At 44.4% G+C, this 6,000-nt stretch overlaps 1 protein-coding gene across 1 annotated transcript in view; it reads right to left on the reverse strand.

The window, feature by feature from the left end:
- Positions 1-3,380, reverse strand: part of LOC140193340 (glutathione hydrolase 1 proenzyme-like) — a gene marked incomplete at its 3' end in the record, with an annotated part of 245,683 nt that extends 242,303 nt beyond the window's left edge. The window contains exon 1 of the mRNA XM_072250662.1: positions 3,359-3,380. The remainder of the gene's footprint in view (positions 1-3,358) is intronic.
- Between the last annotated feature and the right edge of the window lie 2,620 nt (positions 3,381-6,000).

Here is a 6,000-nt window from a genome sequence, read left to right on the forward strand (position 1 = left end):
GGGGTTATATGGGAGGCAGGGTTTGAGGGTCGGCACAACATTGTGGGCCGAAGGGCCTGTACTATGCTGTACTATTCTATGTTCTATGTTCTATATTCTATGTCAAACACAGTGACAGATTAGAACGCAAAATAGAAAGCACAAATCTCAAAGCTCGGGCTGTACTCTTCTTTCAAACTTCCTATGGAACTGTAAAAACTTAACACAGTTAATTTTTCACAGAGAAACAGCACTTATCAGAGAACAAGAGATAAAGGAAAAACTGAGTGGGACTCAGCACTTTCACGGAGTCTCGTAACGGCAAAGTCCACACACCCACCACATTTCACCATATTCAAATCATTCACACTGTTTACAGGGAACAGGATGTAAGTTGAATGGGCCGCTCCCTACAACAAGGCCCCACCCTCTGGTTCCCACGGCTGATGGACGGATGTCCTTTGCAGCAACCCTCAATGGAATACGAGGAATCTGGCAGAGGAAAATGAATCCTTATTTGCAGAGGACTTGAACGATGACTCTTCCCCCTCAAAAGCCTCCCTTTTCTGCTTTTCCGTACAGAACTTCCTCCACATTGCATAGAGGGTGGGGGTAGGAATCCAAATACCTGCTCCCCCGGAACCCCAGCTTTAAGCGATGCTAAATCATTTCTTTACCGGGCATGCGGGATCCCCACTCCACGTCTCCTTCTCTGTCTTCAGTAACTGGCTACACGCACCCTCTCCTACACCTTGTAATAATTGAATTGGTGTGTAACAGCTGCTAGTATCAAAGACAGCACTAGCCCTTTTATTGGGAAAATCCCGAAAAAATCACGTGCTTTACCAGTCCTGAAGTCAGTTCAATAATCTCTGGTGAGCTACCACTCTGGCGGTATATTTCTGTGATAAGAACTCACTGGTGTAGAACTTTAGTAGCCTCCTGTGCTGTGCTGCACTCTGCTTGAGTGTTTAAATTCCATTCAGTAGGAGTGCGAGACCCAGGTTTAACTGCTACCATACCCAAACCCATAGCTATGCACGATGTTCAGGGGAAACAAGCAGTGTTCCCGGGGCGTTATTGATCACGTGTTGGGATGAAGGGCTCCCTTAGGCACCTACCTCTGTTACAGAGGCTCACTCTGGTACCCCCACATCCCATAACCTCAATAACAACACAGCCAAAGACTCGCCAGCCTTTTTTTCTGTCCTTATTCCCTAAATTCGCTAATTCCTTAGCGGAGAATTCTGAGCTCTGCTGTCTCGAATACGCCATCCCCTGCACGTTCCTGAGCCTTGTCCCCACCTCCCTCCTGAGGGGAAGAAGCTGCAGGCCGATGCCCCCCTATCATTTTATACTGATACCTTACAATTGCTGCAAACATCCCGCAGGCTATCTTTCCCCCCGGAAAACCCAGCCATTTAAACACAGAAACCATGTGATGTCCCATTTCAACCCCAGCAACATCTAACTGGTCTGACCAACCTACCGGCATCCCGTAACCCATCAGTAAGTTAGTGAGACTTCCAAAGCCCGCACTATTATCTGTCCGCCCTGGGACTTAGCATTTCTCATACCTCTCTTTTAAATAACCTCTTAAATGCGTTTCTGCTCAAAAAGCCAGACCCTGCTCACAGTGCCAAATGTAATGTTGAATCAGGTTCATGGCTTTGGGAAGTGAGACAGGAAATGCACTGACTTTGAATAGGTATGTTGGTCATTTATTTACAAATAGTAAAAATTCAACCAAATATTCATGTTCCCCAGGTCAGGACAGTATAAAGCAGAATATTCAAAAGACATACACATATTCAGCAAACGTACTCTGTTGAAAGTTTACAGAGCATACCTTCCCAATGGTCTTCTGCATCCTTACCTTAAACAAAGGAGAAAAAGAGCAGGCCCTTTCCACGTACAATTTTATATACCCAGGATGTTTGAAACTGGACACCAGGCAGTTATCCAACAGGAAAAGAAGCAGCAGCTCCTAAACTCACGAGTCACGATGGAAGCGACTTTCAACAATCACGGCCCGCAGGACAGCTGTGCCCTCTAGTTTCAGACTCCCCTACCCTGAGAAGATGTCTGTGATCATGCACCTTATGATTTTATACACCTCTTTAAAGTCACCCTACTGTCTAGAGGGAAAACAGTCACAGTCTGTCCAGTCTCCCTTATAACTGAAGACCTCAGTCCTGGCAAAATTCTTCTGAATCTGCATCCTCTCGAGTTTAATGACATCCTCCCCACAGCCGAACAACCAGAACAGCACACAATACTCTACATGTGGTCTCACTCACGTCTTGTACAGCTATAAGGTGACGTACAAGCCAGCTCCTGTACTCTCTGCCCAACTGAAGGCCAGCTTGCCAGTTGCATCTTCACCAGTCTCCAATTTTCAAAATTATGTTCCCTGAATCCATTGGTCACACGCCTTCTCAATCTGAAGACCAACTATCTACCACTACTTCCCAATTTTGTCTCCAATCAGTTTGCATCACCAAGGGGAAGACATGGATGGTGGTGAGATCTGTGTTGAATCTCCTGTCAGTAGAAGAGACACTACTGGAAAAGATCTCTTAGGGATAGGAGTTACGAGCACAACAAATTTTATGCTGATGGTCCTGATTCAGGAAAAACATTGCCAGTCGGTTTGGCTTTGTGTGGCAAAGGTCCTGTCTCTCAAATCTGACTGAAGAAGGTACAAAGTCATAGAGCCCTACAGCCCAGAAACAGGCCCTTCAGTCCATCTAGCTGGCTTCATCTTCTGTCTGGTCCCATCTACCTGCATCTGGACAATATCCCTCCCATCAATGTCCCTATCCAACTCCTCTTCAATGTTACAATTGAACCTGCACCCACCACTTCCACCAGCAGCTCGTTCCACATTCACAACACCCTCTGAGCGACATAATTCATTTTCAATCTCTCCTTAAATATTTCACTTTTCACCCTAAAACTATGACCTCTAGTTCTAGTCTCACCCAGCCTGGCGGGGTAAAATCCTGCTTGTGTTCACTCTAACAATTATCCTTACTTCACTCGTTGAAACTGCAGAGAGCAGGGGAACATTGTGGTTCACTTGTGCCCACAGGAGAAACACGACACAGCGGTGATGCTAACCACATCATATAAATCATATACATCTAACCACATCATATACATCATATACATTGGCGTGGCACAGCCTTCCATCCAGAGTAATCTGTCTCTCGTCTTCGTACAACACAGGAACAGGCACTCCGGCCAACACATCACTGATCATTGTCTATCCATTACAGCTACCAGCAGCCCTCGCTGATAGTGCACAGACGAGCTGTACACAGTCCGGTCAACCCAGTACTTATTGATGAATAGACAGACCTGTGAGCTTACTCACCTCAGACTTCCAGAACACTCCGCTATCCTTCTCAAAATGAAAGTACTGCCACTGAAGCTTGAATTCCTGACCAGACTTGTAAATGATAAACGACTGGCAATCAAGCGGAGAATACTGGCATCAGCTCCTTCAATTACTGCTGGAGTTTGTGCAGAGGGTTGGACTTAAACCACACCCTGGTACAATTGTTACTGAGCTGGAAATTGGGTGTATTGCTGACACAGCTACCTACCGCATGTAGAGCAGATCAGGCTCCATACTCCGCCGTTTACCCCACTCACAAGATCACAAGACAAAGGAGCAGAAGTAGGCCATTCGGCCCATCAAGTCTGCTCCGCCACTCCACCATGAGCTAAACTATTCTCCCATCTATTTCCAATTTCCGGCTTTCTCCCCATACCCCTTGATACCCTGACTAATTAGATACCTGTCAATCTCCTCCTTAAACACCCTCAATGATCGGGCCTCCACAGCTGTATGTGGCAACAAATTCCATAAATCCATGACCCTCCAACTACAAAAATTTCTCCTCATCTCTGTTTTAAATGGGTACCCTCTAATTCTAAAACTGTGGCCTCTTGTCCCGGACTCACCCACCAAGGGAAACAGCCTTTCAACATCTACTCTGTCCAACCCCTTCAATATTCAAAATGTTTCTATGAGATCCCCTCTCATTCTTCTATACTCTAATGAATACAGTCCAAGAGCCGACAAATGCTCCTCATATGTTAGCCCCTGCATTCCAGGAATCATCCTCATAAATCTTCTCTGAACTCTCTCCAACATCAGTACATCCCTTCTAAGATGGGGGCCCAAAACTGCACACAGTATTCCAAATGAGGTCACCAGTGCCCCATAGAGCCTCATCAACACCTCCTTACTCTTATACACTATTCCTCTTGAAATGAATGCCAACATAGCATTCGCTTTCCTTACTGCCGATTCAACCTGGTGGTTAACCTTTAGGGTATCTTGCACGAGGACCCCCAAGTCCCTTTGCACTTCCGATTTTTGAATTTTCTCCCCATCTAAATAATAATCTGCCCAATTATTTCTTCTTCCAAAATGTACAACTGTACATTTCTCAACATTGTATCTCATCTGCCACTTCTTTGCCCGCTCTCCTAAACTGACCAAGTCTCTCTGCAACCTTTCCGTTTCTTCAACACTTCCTGCTCCTCCACCTATCTTGGTGTCATCCGCAAATTTAGCCACAAAACCATCTAATCCATAATCTAAATCATCAATATACATTGTAAAAAGAAGCGGCCCCAACACCAAGCCCTGCGGAACACCACTAGTAACCAGCAACCCATCAGAGTAGGATCCCTTAATTCCCACCCTTTGCTTTCTGCCTATCAGACAATGCTCCACCCATTTCAATATCTTTCCTATAATTCCATGGGCTCTCATCTTATTAAGCAGCCTCTTATGCGTCACCTTATCGAAGGCCTTTTGAAAATCCAAATACACAACATCCACAGCCTCTCCCTTGTCAATCTTATTTGAGATTACCTCAAAAAATTCCAATAGGTTGGTGAGGCAGGATCTTCCCTTCATGAAACCATGCTGGCTTGGGCCTATCTTGTTATGCACCTCGAGGTATTTCATAACCTCGTCCTTGAGGATCGACTCCAATAACTTTCCAACTACCTATGTCAGACTAATAGGTCTGTAATTTTCTTTTTGCTGCCTCCTTCCTTTCTTAAATAACGGAACTAAATTTGTGACCTTCCAGTCCTCCGGAACCATGCCAGAGTCTATTGATTCCTGGAAGATCATTTCCAATGCCTCCACAATCTCCAAAGCCACCTCCTTCAGAACCCATGGGTGCACCTCATCCGGTCCGGGAGACTTATCTATTCTTAGTCCATTTAGCTTCCCAAGCACTTTCTCTCTAGTAATCTTGATTGTACCTAATTCTATTCCCTGAGACCTCTGGCTATCAGGTATGTTGCTAATGTCTTCCACTGTGAAGACTGATGCAAAATACTCATTTAGTTCCTCTGCCATCTCTTTGTTACCCATTATAATTTCTCCAGCATCATTTTCAATCAGTCCTATATCTACCTGTGTCACTCTTTCACTCTTCATATATTTTAAAAAACTCTTAGTATCCTTTTTTATGTTAATTACCAACTTCCTTTCATAATTCATCTTTTCTTTCCTAATGACTTTCTTAGTTTCCTTCTGTAAGTTTTTAAAAGTCGTCCAGTCCTCAGTTTTCCCACTAATTTTTGCTTCTTTGTACGCCGTCTCTTTTGCTTTTATCTTAGCCTTAACCTCTCTCGTTAGCCACATTTGTGCCATTTTTCCATTCATGATTTTCTTTTTTCTTGGAATATATTTTTCCTGCACTTTCCATATTTCTTGTAGGAATTTCATCCAATTCTGCTCTATCTAGCTTACTTTTCCAATCGACTTGGGCCAGTTCCTCTCTCATACCACTGTAATTTCCTTTGTTCCACTGAAATATCGATACACCTGATGTCAGCTTCTCCTTTTCAAATTTGAAACTGAACTCAATGATATTATGATCACTACTTCCAAGGGGTTCCATTACCTCCAACTCCCTAATCACCTCAGGTTCATTACACAGCACCCAATCCAAAACAGCCAATCCCCTGGTGGGCTTATGGACG

This window comes from Mobula birostris, unplaced genomic scaffold, assembly GCF_030028105.1.
Source record: "Mobula birostris isolate sMobBir1 unplaced genomic scaffold, sMobBir1.hap1 scaffold_508, whole genome shotgun sequence".
Lineage (NCBI taxonomy): Eukaryota > Metazoa > Chordata > Chondrichthyes > Myliobatiformes > Myliobatidae > Mobula > Mobula birostris.